The sequence below is a fragment of the Apteryx mantelli genome, chromosome 26 (genome assembly GCF_036417845.1).
Source record: "Apteryx mantelli isolate bAptMan1 chromosome 26, bAptMan1.hap1, whole genome shotgun sequence".
Taxonomy (NCBI): Eukaryota; Metazoa; Chordata; class Aves; order Apterygiformes; family Apterygidae; genus Apteryx; species Apteryx mantelli.
In genome coordinates this window covers 3631833-3647812 of record NC_090003.1, presented here as the reverse complement: position 1 = coordinate 3647812, position 15980 = coordinate 3631833, and the positions used below count along the sequence as shown (strand labels likewise).

General features: G+C 51.6%; 1 long non-coding RNA gene across 3 annotated transcripts; it reads left to right on the top strand.

The window, feature by feature from the left end:
- The first annotated feature begins 1277 nt into the window (after positions 1-1277).
- LOC136994241 (uncharacterized) lies at positions 1278-9282 on the top strand. Of its 3 annotated transcripts, none has more exons than XR_010886405.1 (6): positions 1278-1292; positions 2507-2621; positions 3054-4291; positions 4724-5961; positions 6394-7631; positions 8064-9282. It is a non-coding gene; the product is annotated as an uncharacterized lncRNA (long non-coding RNA). The 3 variants fall into 3 exon arrangements; XR_010886404.1 differs by lacking the exon at positions 1278-1292 and adding an exon at positions 1413-1483; XR_010886403.1 differs by lacking the exon at positions 1278-1292 and adding an exon at positions 2262-2346 and having other exon boundaries at positions 2492-2621.
- Positions 9283-15980: the final 6698 nt, after the last annotated feature.

The window sequence follows — 15980 nt, the reverse complement described above, 5'->3', positions numbered from 1 at the left end:
CATCATAGAGGAGAACTACTGGAATTTAGCTGATCTTTTTTAGTCAAACTGTGTTCAGCACCTCAGAGCAATAAGCAGCTCTTAGAAATTGCTCTATAACTTGCACCATTATCAAGACATCTCTCCCATTTACAGGGATTTACTTGTTAGGGATGTGGAAATTTTATAGAATTAGAGGTTTGGGGAATCTTTCTGTCACTGACATTTGTTTGATTTGAATTTAGCTTGGTTATTAGAAGAATCATTTGAATGTGTGTTTTTTCAAAGGAAAATCAACTTAGCACAGTTTTCAGACCTCCCACAAGTTAAACTGTGTTTTCATTTACAGCAAGGGAAATTTAGAAAGTTTTGCTGGATTTAGTGAAGTTTTTCTGAACTTATGCCAGGGTAGTGGCAGTCTTATGGCTCCTTAAGCAGTTGTGTTTTCTACCACACCACCACGCCCTCAGAGAGACATGGTATAACCCCTTTGGATTTTCAAAGGGATAAGAAGTTAGCACAAGGGCAATCACTGTGGAACAACAGATCGGATGTAGCTCGTTAGAATGGCTACTTATCCAAGGTCCTCTGCTGCTTCTCAGAGCAGTTCCTGGTGCCTACATCTGCCCTGCAGAGAGCTCCACAGAGTCCCACAATGCAAATAAGCTAAAGGCTTCCAATGGGGGAAGCTGGCAGCACAGCATGAGAAACCTGTTAGTGCCAGGAGTGTAGAGATGAGATGGTGTGCAAGGTGGACTAGGTGCAAGGAGGTGTAAGAGCTTGACCCTTGCTTGAAAAAGCCAGGGTACAGTAAGGTGACGGGAGGCAGGAGGTTGCAGCTGGGGGGCCGCTGCCCTGTGCCGAAGCCTGCAGACAGGGGACCAGCCAGCGGGCGTATGGGGAGCCACGTGCAGCCTGGGCAGGGCATCCCGGGGATGTTGGGGGGGGGGGGGGCAGCTCGGCGGGGCCGCACCCGGGTCGGGGGCGGGTGAAGGCCGGCTGACAAGGGCGGGCTGACAGGGCGGAGCCCGGGCGGGGGCAGGTGACAGGGGAACCTGAGGTACCACGGTCCTTGACTTGGCTGAGCGCCCGCCCCCTGGGGAGCAGCGACTCCCCCAGTACTACGGGAGAGGGGAGGGGACGAGCCCCGCGCCAGAGACAGCGGGGCCAGCGGCCCGTACACCCGGCCCGTGATAGCGGAGCCAGGGTGGAGCGGAGCGGGCGGGTGGAAAACGCCGGAGGCGAGGGGAGCGAAGGGCGCGAGGCGCGCGGCGACAGGCGTGAGGGGAGGCGCTGCCAGAGGCGCGTGACAGGTGTGAGGGGAGGCGCTGCCAGAGGAGGAGGTTTTGGCGGGAACCTCTGAGGGGAGAGAGGAGGACACTTTTTCTGTGGGAATCGCTGAGGGGAGAGAGAGGGAAAGGTGTTTGCAGGAAGCTCTGAGGGGTGACACGAGGATGGGGAATTGCAAGGAAGCACTGAAGGAAGAGATGGCACCAAAGAATAGGTGGGAATTTCTGAGGGAAGCTGTGGGGAACAGGATTCAGTGGAAAGCTGTGAGGGGAGAAGCAGGGCCAGGTTTTGTAGGTAACTTCTGAGAGGAGACAGGGAAGTGGTTTTGGCAGAAATTACTGAGGGGAGAGATGGGGGAAGTTTTGGCAGGAATCTCTGAGGGGAGAGAGGAGAAAAGACTTTTTGTTGGGATTGCTGAGAGGAGGGACAGGGAGAGGGCTTGGTTGGAAGTGCTGAGGGGAGAAAAGGGGATAAGTTTTGGCAGGAATCTCTGAGGGAAGAGGGGAGTAAAGGTTTTTCTGTGGGAACTGCTGAGAGAAGGGACAGGGAAGGCTTATGGGAAGTGCTGAGGGAAGAGATGGTGCGAGGGACTATGTGGGAATCAGAGGGGAGCTGTAGGGAACAGAGCTTGGCAGGAAGCTGTGAGGGGAGAAACAGGGCCAAGTTTTATAGGGAATTGCTGAGAGTAGACAGGGGAAGTGGTTTTGGCAGGAATTGCTGAGGGGAGACATGGGTGGAAGTTTTGGCAGGAACTGCTGAGGGGACAGAACAGGAAAGATTTTGGCCGGAATTTCTTAGAGGAGTGAGGGGGACAGGCTTTTTATGGGAATTGTTGAGGGGAGACAGAGGGAAAGATAATTAAAGGAAGCTCTGCAGGTTGAAAGAAAGCTATGGATTTAAGAGGAAGCACTGAAGGAAGAGATGGTGTCAGGAACTATGGGGGAATAACTGGGGGGAGCTGTGGGGAACAAGGTTTGACAGGAACCTATGAGGGGAAAAAAGTTCTGAAGGAAATTGCTGAGAAGAGACAAATGAGCAGATTTTAACAGGAACTACTAAGGAGGGAGATGGGGTCATGTATCCTTGGATTTAACTGAGAAAAGAGGGGGACAGGTTGTGGTGACAATCTTTAAAAATAATAAACAGCAGTAGAATTTCTATTTTAAATGTATAAAATAACTAGACAGACCAGAAGATTTCCATTAACATTTGCCTTTGACAGTATCCCTAATTTCAGAACAAGAAAAGAAAAAAGGCAAAAAGAAAAAGGACAAACAAGAAGGGTTACCCAGCAAAACCTCAGGCCTTCTGCGCAGACGTGCTCTCGGAGGAGGACCCTGCGTCTGCGGCAGGTAAGGGCAAGAAGGGCAGCCCCTCCGGCAGTCCTGAGGTGAAGGTGTGGCCGGCACTCCTCTGGGTGGCTGTCTCGGGAGCCGGCCTGTATGGAAGTTGCCGGCAGCCCCCTTTCTTTCTCCTAGTACGCTTGGAACGGGGCCATGTAACGATTGCCCGGGCAGAGTGTGGAGCTGGGCTTCTGCCGGGTGGTGGTCTTGGTGGGTTTGTTGTCTCGGGGGCGTCCGGAGGGGAGCCGGAAGACCCACCGAGAAGTGCGAGGGAGGGGCCTGTGGTGGCCTTAGAGCTCGAGCGCCAGGCCGCGCGCTCGCTGCGGGGTAGCGCGCTGCTGTCGTTCCCGTTCAGCTGGGCCGGGGCACGGAGCCGTTTCCTCGATGTCCTGATCTCGTCTCTCGTCTGTGTCTTGCTCCCGGTTCCCTGCTCCTGCAAAGGCTGAAGTGGGCAAGAAGAAGGTGGCTTTGGAGAAGCTGCAAGCAGCGAGAGTGAAGAATCTGCAAGCAAGCCACGAGGCCGAAGACGCAAGTCGGAGAAGACGGAGGAGAAGGAAAGGGACCCTTGACACTGGCACCTCCGTGTAGGCAGGGCTCAGGAAGCAGATCCGCGTTCCCTGTTGCTCCTGAGCCCCTTTGTTGCCCAGAGCAGCGTGGCCGCCCCGTAACGAGGGCCGTGGCCTCTGCTCAGTTGGCCGTTTGCCCAGCTACCCCGTTTGCCGGCCGCTGAGAGTGACTGCCCTGTAAGGAGGGCGGAAGTCACCGTGCTGCCCGTTTCTGGGGGAGAGGGAGCTCTTCAGATGCCTGAGCCGTGGGACCAGCCCGTAAGTTGGGTCCTGGTCTCTGCACCGGTGGCACTGTGCCGTGCAATGGCAGCCCGCGTAGCGCGGCCCCCTGTAATCAGGGTGGGAGCCGCGAGCTGCGTATTTCTAGGCCCTTGGTAGCCGGAGCCGCCTGCCCGCTCCGTAATCGGGGTCGAGGTCTCTGCCCGCGGGGCTTCACGCCCGGGCGGCGGTTGTTGGGGCCGGGCTCTCCTGTAACTCAGGCGCGTAGCCCCAGGCTTCACTGTCTCGGTGCGTGCCGTGTGCTGCACTTTGAGAGGAGGTGTGAAGGCCTTTTGGGTGTAAGTAGTGGCCCCCTGCCGGTAGGCTGGACGTAGTTTTATACCCCTCCGCCCTTGGGAGGACAGGAGGCCGGAGGCGGTGCTGCGATGTGCTCTTTTTTTCTCTTCTGGGAAGACTTTTTGTTTGGTGTGTCTGTTGGCGTGCGTGGGGATGAGCGTGGCTGTTGCGGAAGGTGTTGTTTTGCGTGTTTAGGCCCTAACTTACTGCAGCGTACTTTATTTAGTCTTCCCAGAGGCAGAAAACGAGAACCGTTGCGTGCGCTAACGAAAGGATCCTCCTGCCTTCCCCCAAAAGGGACTGGTGTGGGTACAGAACGCGTCCGCTTGCTGTTGAGGAGAAGGCAGGCTCCTTATGAGCCCCTTTGGCAGGTACGCGGGCGTGATCCGCTCGTAAGCGAGGAGCGGGTCAGCCTCCTCTGAGGCCCCTTCCCCAGCCATCAGTGTCCAGAGTCCTGGCCCTTCCTCCCTGGCCTCCAACCCGCCCGGGTGCCTCCGGCGAAGCCTCAGGCCTTCTGCGCAGACGTGCTCTCGGAGGAGGACCCTGCGTCTGCGGCAGGTAAGGGCAAGAAGGGCAGCCCCTCCGGCAGTCCTGAGGTGAAGGTGTGGCCGGCACTCCTCTGGGTGGCTGTCTCGGGAGCCGGCCTGTATGGAAGTTGCCGGCAGCCCCCTTTCTTTCTCCTAGTACGCTTGGAACGGGGCCATGTAACGATTGCCCGGGCAGAGTGTGGAGCTGGGCTTCTGCCGGGTGGTGGTCTTGGTGGGTTTGTTGTCTCGGGGGCGTCCGGAGGGGAGCCGGAAGACCCACCGAGAAGTGCGAGGGAGGGGCCTGTGGTGGCCTTAGAGCTCGAGCGCCAGGCCGCGCGCTCGCTGCGGGGTAGCGCGCTGCTGTCGTTCCCGTTCAGCTGGGCCGGGGCACGGAGCCGTTTCCTCGATGTCCTGATCTCGTCTCTCGTCTGTGTCTTGCTCCCGGTTCCCTGCTCCTGCAAAGGCTGAAGTGGGCAAGAAGAAGGTGGCTTTGGAGAAGCTGCAAGCAGCGAGAGTGAAGAATCTGCAAGCAAGCCACGAGGCCGAAGACGCAAGTCGGAGAAGACGGAGGAGAAGGAAAGGGACCCTTGACACTGGCACCTCCGTGTAGGCAGGGCTCAGGAAGCAGATCCGCGTTCCCTGTTGCTCCTGAGCCCCTTTGTTGCCCAGAGCAGCGTGGCCGCCCCGTAACGAGGGCCGTGGCCTCTGCTCAGTTGGCCGTTTGCCCAGCTACCCCGTTTGCCGGCCGCTGAGAGTGACTGCCCTGTAAGGAGGGCGGAAGTCACCGTGCTGCCCGTTTCTGGGGGAGAGGGAGCTCTTCAGATGCCTGAGCCGTGGGACCAGCCCGTAAGTTGGGTCCTGGTCTCTGCACCGGTGGCACTGTGCCGTGCAATGGCAGCCCGCGTAGCGCGGCCCCCTGTAATCAGGGTGGGAGCCGCGAGCTGCGTATTTCTAGGCCCTTGGTAGCCGGAGCCGCCTGCCCGCTCCGTAATCGGGGTCGAGGTCTCTGCCCGCGGGGCTTCACGCCCGGGCGGCGGTTGTTGGGGCCGGGCTCTCCTGTAACTCAGGCGCGTAGCCCCAGGCTTCACTGTCTCGGTGCGTGCCGTGTGCTGCACTTTGAGAGGAGGTGTGAAGGCCTTTTGGGTGTAAGTAGTGGCCCCCTGCCGGTAGGCTGGACGTAGTTTTATACCCCTCCGCCCTTGGGAGGACAGGAGGCCGGAGGCGGTGCTGCGATGTGCTCTTTTTTTCTCTTCTGGGAAGACTTTTTGTTTGGTGTGTCTGTTGGCGTGCGTGGGGATGAGCGTGGCTGTTGCGGAAGGTGTTGTTTTGCGTGTTTAGGCCCTAACTTACTGCAGCGTACTTTATTTAGTCTTCCCAGAGGCAGAAAACGAGAACCGTTGCGTGCGCTAACGAAAGGATCCTCCTGCCTTCCCCCAAAAGGGACTGGTGTGGGTACAGAACGCGTCCGCTTGCTGTTGAGGAGAAGGCAGGCTCCTTATGAGCCCCTTTGGCAGGTACGCGGGCGTGATCCGCTCGTAAGCGAGGAGCGGGTCAGCCTCCTCTGAGGCCCCTTCCCCAGCCATCAGTGTCCAGAGTCCTGGCCCTTCCTCCCTGGCCTCCAACCCGCCCGGGTGCCTCCGGCGAAGCCTCAGGCCTTCTGCGCAGACGTGCTCTCGGAGGAGGACCCTGCGTCTGCGGCAGGTAAGGGCAAGAAGGGCAGCCCCTCCGGCAGTCCTGAGGTGAAGGTGTGGCCGGCACTCCTCTGGGTGGCTGTCTCGGGAGCCGGCCTGTATGGAAGTTGCCGGCAGCCCCCTTTCTTTCTCCTAGTACGCTTGGAACGGGGCCATGTAACGATTGCCCGGGCAGAGTGTGGAGCTGGGCTTCTGCCGGGTGGTGGTCTTGGTGGGTTTGTTGTCTCGGGGGCGTCCGGAGGGGAGCCGGAAGACCCACCGAGAAGTGCGAGGGAGGGGCCTGTGGTGGCCTTAGAGCTCGAGCGCCAGGCCGCGCGCTCGCTGCGGGGTAGCGCGCTGCTGTCGTTCCCGTTCAGCTGGGCCGGGGCACGGAGCCGTTTCCTCGATGTCCTGATCTCGTCTCTCGTCTGTGTCTTGCTCCCGGTTCCCTGCTCCTGCAAAGGCTGAAGTGGGCAAGAAGAAGGTGGCTTTGGAGAAGCTGCAAGCAGCGAGAGTGAAGAATCTGCAAGCAAGCCACGAGGCCGAAGACGCAAGTCGGAGAAGACGGAGGAGAAGGAAAGGGACCCTTGACACTGGCACCTCCGTGTAGGCAGGGCTCAGGAAGCAGATCCGCGTTCCCTGTTGCTCCTGAGCCCCTTTGTTGCCCAGAGCAGCGTGGCCGCCCCGTAACGAGGGCCGTGGCCTCTGCTCAGTTGGCCGTTTGCCCAGCTACCCCGTTTGCCGGCCGCTGAGAGTGACTGCCCTGTAAGGAGGGCGGAAGTCACCGTGCTGCCCGTTTCTGGGGGAGAGGGAGCTCTTCAGATGCCTGAGCCGTGGGACCAGCCCGTAAGTTGGGTCCTGGTCTCTGCACCGGTGGCACTGTGCCGTGCAATGGCAGCCCGCGTAGCGCGGCCCCCTGTAATCAGGGTGGGAGCCGCGAGCTGCGTATTTCTAGGCCCTTGGTAGCCGGAGCCGCCTGCCCGCTCCGTAATCGGGGTCGAGGTCTCTGCCCGCGGGGCTTCACGCCCGGGCGGCGGTTGTTGGGGCCGGGCTCTCCTGTAACTCAGGCGCGTAGCCCCAGGCTTCACTGTCTCGGTGCGTGCCGTGTGCTGCACTTTGAGAGGAGGTGTGAAGGCCTTTTGGGTGTAAGTAGTGGCCCCCTGCCGGTAGGCTGGACGTAGTTTTATACCCCTCCGCCCTTGGGAGGACAGGAGGCCGGAGGCGGTGCTGCGATGTGCTCTTTTTTTCTCTTCTGGGAAGACTTTTTGTTTGGTGTGTCTGTTGGCGTGCGTGGGGATGAGCGTGGCTGTTGCGGAAGGTGTTGTTTTGCGTGTTTAGGCCCTAACTTACTGCAGCGTACTTTATTTAGTCTTCCCAGAGGCAGAAAACGAGAACCGTTGCGTGCGCTAACGAAAGGATCCTCCTGCCTTCCCCCAAAAGGGACTGGTGTGGGTACAGAACGCGTCCGCTTGCTGTTGAGGAGAAGGCAGGCTCCTTATGAGCCCCTTTGGCAGGTACGCGGGCGTGATCCGCTCGTAAGCGAGGAGCGGGTCAGCCTCCTCTGAGGCCCCTTCCCCAGCCATCAGTGTCCAGAGTCCTGGCCCTTCCTCCCTGGCCTCCAACCCGCCCGGGTGCCTCCGGCGAAGCCTCAGGCCTTCTGCGCAGACGTGCTCTCGGAGGAGGACCCTGCGTCTGCGGCAGGTAAGGGCAAGAAGGGCAGCCCCTCCGGCAGTCCTGAGGTGAAGGTGTGGCCGGCACTCCTCTGGGTGGCTGTCTCGGGAGCCGGCCTGTATGGAAGTTGCCGGCAGCCCCCTTTCTTTCTCCTAGTACGCTTGGAACGGGGCCATGTAACGATTGCCCGGGCAGAGTGTGGAGCTGGGCTTCTGCCGGGTGGTGGTCTTGGTGGGTTTGTTGTCTCGGGGGCGTCCGGAGGGGAGCCGGAAGACCCACCGAGAAGTGCGAGGGAGGGGCCTGTGGTGGCCTTAGAGCTCGAGCGCCAGGCCGCGCGCTCACTGCGGGGTAGCGCGCTGCTGTCGTTCCCGTTCAGCTGGGCCGGGGCACGGAGCCGTTTCCTCGATGTCCTGATCTCGTCTCTCGTCTGTGTCTTGCTCCCGGTTCCCTGCTCCTGCAAAGGCTGAAGTGGGCAAGAAGAAGGTGGCTTTGGAGAAGCTGCAAGCAGCGAGAGTGAAGAATCTGCAAGCAAGCCACGAGGCCGAAGACGCAAGTCGGAGAAGACGGAGGAGAAGGAAAGGGACCCTTGACACTGGCACCTCCGTGTAGGCAGGGCTCAGGAAGCAGATCCGCGTTCCCTGTTGCTCCTGAGCCCCTTTGTTGCCCAGAGCAGCGTGGCCGCCCCGTAACGAGGGCCGTGGCCTCTGCTCAGTTGGCCGTTTGCCCAGCTACCCCGTTTGCCGGCCGCTGAGAGTGACTGCCCTGTAAGGAGGGCGGAAGTCACCGTGCTGCCCGTTTCTGGGGGAGAGGGAGCTCTTCAGATGCCTGAGCCGTGGGACCAGCCCGTAAGTTGGGTCCTGGTCTCTGCACCGGTGGCACTGTGCCGTGCAATGGCAGCCCGCGTAGCGCGGCCCCCTGTAATCAGGGTGGGAGCCGCGAGCTGCGTATTTCTAGGCCCTTGGTAGCCGGAGCCGCCTGCCCGCTCCGTAATCGGGGTCGAGGTCTCTGCCCGCGGGGCTTCACGCCCGGGCGGCGGTTGTTGGGGCCGGGCTCTCCTGTAACTCAGGCGCGTAGCCCCAGGCTTCACTGTCTCGGTGCGTGCCGTGTGCTGCACTTTGAGAGGAGGTGTGAAGGCCTTTTGGGTGTAAGTAGTGGCCCCCTGCCGGTAGGCTGGACGTAGTTTTATACCCCTCCGCCCTTGGGAGGACAGGAGGCCGGAGGCGGTGCTGCGATGTGCTCTTTTTTTCTCTTCTGGGAAGACTTTTTGTTTGGTGTGTCTGTTGGCGTGCGTGGGGATGAGCGTGGCTGTTGCGGAAGGTGTTGTTTTGCGTGTTTAGGCCCTAACTTACTGCAGCGTACTTTATTTAGTCTTCCCAGAGGCAGAAAACGAGAACCGTTGCGTGCGCTAACGAAAGGATCCTCCTGCCTTCCCCCAAAAGGGACTGGTGTGGGTACAGAACGCGTCCGCTTGCTGTTGAGGAGAAGGCAGGCTCCTTATGAGCCCCTTTGGCAGGTACGCGGGCGTGATCCGCTCGTAAGCGAGGAGCGGGTCAGCCTCCTCTGAGGCCCCTTCCCCAGCCATCAGTGTCCAGAGTCCTGGCCCTTCCTCCCTGGCCTCCAACCCGCCCGGGTGCCTCCGGCGAACATCCTTTTCCTGTCAGTAAAGAATGTCTTAACAGCCGCTCTGTCGTCCACTCCTTTTTCATTATCATTTACATTTTCTTTTAAAAGTAGAATATTGTTCTAAATTTTACCTTTTTTTCCTACTAGTTTGGCTTTATGTTGTGTAATTTTGTATTTTATTTCTTCAGAGTCATATTTTTGTTTCTTTATTCCTCTGTTTCCTAAAAGATTCAAGCATTTTTCTGAGTTTGGAGGTTTGTATACACCTAACGTAAGTTTTGAAATCTCTCTGTCATATATTTTTAGAAAGCAGTTGTTGACATAGTGTTAGCTATGCCTTTAGTTCACACCTTTCAAGCCACGTCTTTAATTCTCATGCCAGCAAAATTGCACCATATGTTCAGTCTAAGTTTGCCTCTATCCTGTCAGCATTTTTTGGTTGATATTAAACTAAGCAGTTTTGCAGTATTTGCATAGGACTGTGGATTTAGGAGATTTAGTGGACACTCAGGGATAACATGGGATAGTGTTTCTCTGGTAGGGTTTTCGTTTTGACTGGTAATGTGTGAGGTTAGTACAGAAGTGACATACTTACTGATTATTATTTTGGGGAAATGGGGTGAAATTATTGATTTAGTGTGAGCTGTGGAAAATTTTAGGCCTTATTAGACAGCAAATCTGAAGGTGCCATGTGTGCAATTTGACTGGTGTGAAAGTTTTTTGGGCTGGATTTTTGAAAATAGTGGTGTCTTAATGTTACCTCGCACAGGATGACACCTGCTTGCTCTGTTCTCTGCTCTTGCTGTCCTGCTTACCTGGAATGAGGCGGACATCTCTGAAGCCTCCAAGAGCTTCAGCAATTCTTTCAACTATTTTTATTAAATTATGGTAATTGCAAAAAAAATCTTTGAACATTAAAACTATTTAAAAGACCTGCCATTTTTAGTAGTAGCAGTAGTAGATTAACTTTTTCCACTCCATATTGAGAAGGCAATTGAAGGGAGACCACCACTCTCTGGTAAGAATTTATTAAGCAAAGTAATGAGGATGATTGATCTCTAACTAATACCATTTTACTTCCTATTTACATACTATTTTTGCTTCCTGTAAGTTTTCATCTTTTTATATAGTTTACTTATACTGAAGCATGTGAAGTCAGTTTTGCCTTTGGCCAAATGAAAAAAAAGGCCAGTAAAACTGAAAATCATAACAATAATCAAGGGATATGTGATTACTTGTCATTATGCCTTCTTTAAATGTTATGTGGAAGCAATGTCTCTATAATAGCATAAGTTTCATAAGCAATGTCTCTGTAATAGCATAAGTTTCATTTCTTTTTGTGTTGTGTTCTGAAGCTACCCCCCTTTAGCAGGCTGCACAATGATCTTGAAATGAAGTTTTTCTTCTGGAGGAACAGGAATTAGATGACTTTTGGTCCTCAGATGGTTTTTATATCCATGGAAGCCTGCAGCTGGCTGTTAACCCTTTTTCTTGTATTGATTATTTTTGTTCCATAAGAGATCCATCAGAAGAATGCACTGTGTAAGTGAAAGGCATTGACAGCCTGTGGTCTCCAGCTAGTCATTATTATTTTCTGCCCACTTTAAACCATAAGTATAATCCAGGCTCAGCCTACCACTGACAGGCATTACTTTTAAACCAGTTTACAATCTACAGTGTCACCACATTGTCCAAGCCTGTACTGGGGTGCTAAATCTAACTTCAGTCTATCTGTAATATCTCGGGCACCATCAATATTGAGTGAGCCCTTGGTTTGTTCTAAACCACTTGCTTTTTCTCTCTGAAGGCAAAACAAAATATTGTTTTCTAACAGTTGCTTTTTGGAAGTGACCACACTTTGGGTATTAATATGAATTTCTGGGAGTTTCTTTTATTTCTTTTCTTGTAGAGGGGGGCTGGGATAACAATATATACATTTTATGGAGGGCTTAACCAGGTCTTATTAAAATCTTAAATTATTATGGAATTAAAAACATATTTACAGCATCTTTGCTTCTCTCTCTTTTTCCTGCTTTTAATCTGTGCAAGCAATCAGTCTTTCTGTGTTATTCCCTCAAGGATAGCCAAGCTCAGGTAAGACAGAAACTCCAGAACTGTGCCGATTTACACCTTCTTTCTTGTCTTGCTTCTCCATCTTGGGAATTGATCTGTGCACCAAGAGAACCTTTCTGTTTCCTGCATATGTTTTTAGCCTGATCTTGATTCTACTTTCTGTAATTTTTTTTTGCTTTCTGTCTGTATGTCTTGTCCTTTTTCCAGTTAGAGGGCATAACTCAGGCTTGAACAATATTACATATTTTGATCAGGGGCTGTTAGACAGGCACAGTAAATGCTCAGACCATTTGGAAGCCTCCATGCCATTTATCATGTTTATTACATACGATGCCATCTTGTTTCCTGCACAGATTTTTGGCTTTATTAGCACTGTGACTGGCCTGTGCAATAACTGAAAGCAGGATGTCTTCAATAGTTATTTCCCCCTGGATGTCTGGATAGATCTGGGAAAACATTTCAGGTCTTTCAGCTCCATAGAAGGCTGCTACCTTGCATTCTCCCCTAGGAACTATTTGGCTTGAGAGTGCAGTGAAGAAACTGGGTGGGACAAGATTGAAATGGACTTTTCGTGAAGACTTTTAAAGATCCTTTCTCTCTGTATTTCTCTCTCTCTCTCACACACACATATGCATTTATTAGTGAAAAGGAGATGAGGCTGGTTTGTAGGAATTTTGAGGATTGATATTGATGCATGGGTCCAAAAAGAAACAAACAGTACAGACACAAAATCTATTCCCAGCTTTGCAACTGGCCTGCTAGGTGACTGAGCAAGTAACTTCCCTTCTCCATGCCTCAGTTTCCACATCTGTAAAAGGAAAAGTAACAGTGCTGCTCCTTGACTAATGTGGTTGAAAATGCACTGGACAAAAATTCTATATGCCTGCTGGTTATTATTATGAGGTTCACGATAGTACTATTGTTTCATATCATTATCTCACCAAACCTTGAATTATTCATTGCTACTGTGAGCCTTTTGAAGAGTGTGAAGATGAATGTTCTGTTTAAAAAATCTCTTAGCTGTGCCCTACAGCATATGCGCTAAGCAGGTTTGTATCCCCTGTGCTTTGCCAACCTGATTTAAAAATGCTTTCCTAGCACAGCTGGGAATTTGAATCTCCCACTCAGTTAGAAGTCTGTGTAGCAGTTATTTAGATCATCACAGTTCTCCCCCCTTCTCCCAGGAAAGTGGCCAGTCAAACAGAGCTGCTCCTGCAGTTTTGCAGTCTTCTTAAAAACAGAAATTGATCTGCCAACCGAAGTACTTTTAAAAACAATTTTAAATGTTGGGATTAGAGTTCTCCTTTCAAAAATATTTCAGTGTTTGACATTCAAAAATGATCCTGCAAGCAGGAGCAAAAATGCTCCTGTTGTTTGTTCCCTGTCATATTTAGAGAAAAAAATGATTTTTGTGCTGCTTTATAAATAAACAGGATTATATTGGACATATCTGCTCCCATTGTCATTTTCTCCTTTTTGAAATATCATGAAGAATCTAGAATTTTGCATAAATATTCAGGTGAAAAAAAGATAATAAACCTTCTATCATCTTTTCCATAGTCTGGCCTGAGAAGATCCTTCACAACTCAAAGTGGGATGGTGACAGAATTGTAAGTCAACTATCTAACACCCTGAGGAGTCAAGTTTGTGCTCTTGGATGTTAACATCCTTGATTCATATGCATGATTATCTCCACAGCAAAGCCATTAATTTTAAGAATTGCAGAAGACTAGTCCTAGACATGTATGCAGATCACTATACTGTAATTATATATGTAAATATCTCCTCCCACATCTCCATTTGCCTTTCAGCGCAGTAAAAACAAGTCTGTGGTCTGGTTCCCAAGGAGCTAATTGACACTGAGCTGTGAAGGAGAGATGTTTTCTCTAGAATGGACAGTAGCATTAACATCTGGGTTTCCGGCAAATTAATAAAGAACTTTTGATCAGTTCTTGTGGTTGGGTTCTTAAAAGGAGGTGAGATCTTCTGATGGACCAGGGGTTAGAGAAGAGGAGATTTATATTCACTTCATAGCCACAAGCAATACTTCCCTTTCCAGCATAATCCTTTATCTGGGGTGCCAGGGCCCTGAGGGCACCAATAGGCTTTATTGGCCCTGACAAGCCTCAGGTGGGGCCTCTACCCACACCCTCTTTCTTGGGGCCCAGGAGACCCATTTAAGCTCTGGTTTGGGTACTCAGTCTGTGCCTGAACTATGTTGCAGCTAGGCCTGGCTATGGACCCTGTTGATCTGGACCCTGACCTGTAGACTGAGTTCCCAGCTTGACTTGGGCTTGCCTTTTTATCATGAGCTTGCCTGATGATCTGGACTTTTGGATGAACCTAGCTCCTGTTTCCAAGTCTGCGCTGCTCACCTTGCTTGGGTACTGTGGGATAGGGTCCTGGCTGGTGAGGCCCCTGCCCTTCTGGCTGTGTCATTGTGTTTGTCTCTCCATTTCCCAGGGAGCAGCTAGCCCTTGCTGCCCCCCTGGCAAGGGTACAATTAATATCAAACTTCAATGAGCCTCCTGTGGCTAAAGCTTCACATGTTTCTGATGGGCTTGGAGATCTTCCAGTGATAAGCACAGAACAAAGTGCCATGTACATTTATGAGTGATCAGTGCTGTTAGATAAGAATGCTATACCCTATTTGTTATCTGCTCTCTGGTACAAATTAGCTAGAAGAATCTCTGTCACTGGATACTGATAGAGCCAAAGCTTGTGAGATACTTCTTGATTTCTAAAGAGAGTGTTCTACAGGAAGAGCCATTTAAAGAGAATAAAATGGTAAGTGTGGATCAGCTAATGAGTTACATAGCCAGAGGAATTGCAGGAGACCCTTGAATATTGCAATATGAACACTGGGCTGTCTTTAAAAGCTAGTCTCAAAAGGCTTCTTTCTCACTGTTATTCCTCACTTAGACCTTTGAAATCTGTATCAATTTTCTCATATGCATCTTCAGATCACTTCAATTTTAAAGCCTCTGTTTCAATACTGATTACATGTGGCAGGCTATAAATGATTTTGGTGTATTTCAGTGCTTGCTTTACACAAGTAGACTGTAGCACTTTCCCTCTTTCTCTGCATACTCTCCCCCTGCCCCCCAGGCCAGGGAGAGAAGGTGCTCAGCAGCAAGAGAACAGAGTATGGAAGACTTCCTGAATATGCTCTCTCTGAGTTCAGATAGAGCAAATGCAGTTGCCTACACCTCTTACCTGCTGTGCTTTCAGACTATTAAGGAATTTGAGTCCTTAATCTCTTCTGCCTTTTTATTCCAGTCCCTGGAAGGCAGATCATAATCTCTCCTCTGCTGTGGAGAAGAAATCTTCCCCTTTGTCAGAATCTAGCTCCAGCCCGTCTACTACTCCCCTTACATAGTGAAGAGAATTGCTCACAACAGCTTAACTGCAGGGCTGCTTGATGTGGAAATAGTAGAGATGCACTAGTTGATTCTGTTCCCCAGATGGACTGTAATATCAGAATAACCATCAGGCCCAGGGTATCTTCCCCCACAACTTATCTAGCAGAAAAAGACTGCGAGGTCTCAAGTCCTCAAAGAAAGGAAGTGTTACAACAGCAGAATAATTGCAGAGTCATTTGGGCAAAAACTGCTGCATGCAGTTGACACAGAAGCGTCCCTGCGTGCATTGCAGGGACTAATCAGGAGTTAGCTGTTGTGCCTGAGATGCAGAACACAAGCCCCTGAATCACTCACTGTCAGTAGCATCAGCAAGAGAAACAGTGATCAAAAATAATCATCTTGCCAAATTTAGGACACACAAAATGAAAGTCATATTAGCTCTATTATGGTAACACCCAGATCAGGGCTCCTATCTGCACTCAGACAGAGTTTGATGTTACAGAACACAGAAGGGGTTTCAACTACAGAAATGAGTCATTCTCCTGACTGCAGAAAGTGGAAGATCATCCTAAAAAGACTTTAAAATACAAGTCCTTGTAGCCAGAAGGTTTGACTTCTGATTGAAATAGTGTCCTGCAACTTGGAAATCTACAACCAAATTTTAGTTTTGGAAAAAGCTTGGGGGAGCTCTTCACCCTTTGTACACTGCTGTTCTCCATTTCCAAAACTTGGATAATATTTGGATAATACCCTGTGAACTTTGTTACTGTGTCTCCTTATACTGGAAACTCACTGAGGTGGAAGAGACTGCTACTATGAGTTTATGTAGTGCCTGGCACAATAGAACCTAACTTTAAGAGCAATACAAGAAGTCAGTAACAGTCTGTAGCACCCACAAGTTAAGTATATTGTCCAGGTATTGCATTTGTGTTGCTCTCATCACCTCCTCCTGGTGGCATGGTTTCATCAGGGGCACAGCTGCTGTTGCTGAGCCGCAGTCTGTATCAGAGATGCAGCTGGCTGAAATTTCAACACAGAGGCTCACCAGCCCTGACTTTCCATTGTCTGGTAGAGCTCTTCTAATTGGCTACCAGTAAAAAGCTCCATTAGCAGGCCTGTCTAGGTCCTTGCAGAAAACTATTTTAGCTTTAATTCTACTGTGCATATCACCACAGCCAGACACTGAACAGGACAAGGCAGATAAATAAGCCAAAAATGCTGATGGGGGGGAGGGCTCCCCAAAATGTACAATTTTTAACAAAAGCATTTCATGGGGGAGATCTAGCACTCGTCTGTATTATCAAAATGACTTTGTGTTTAT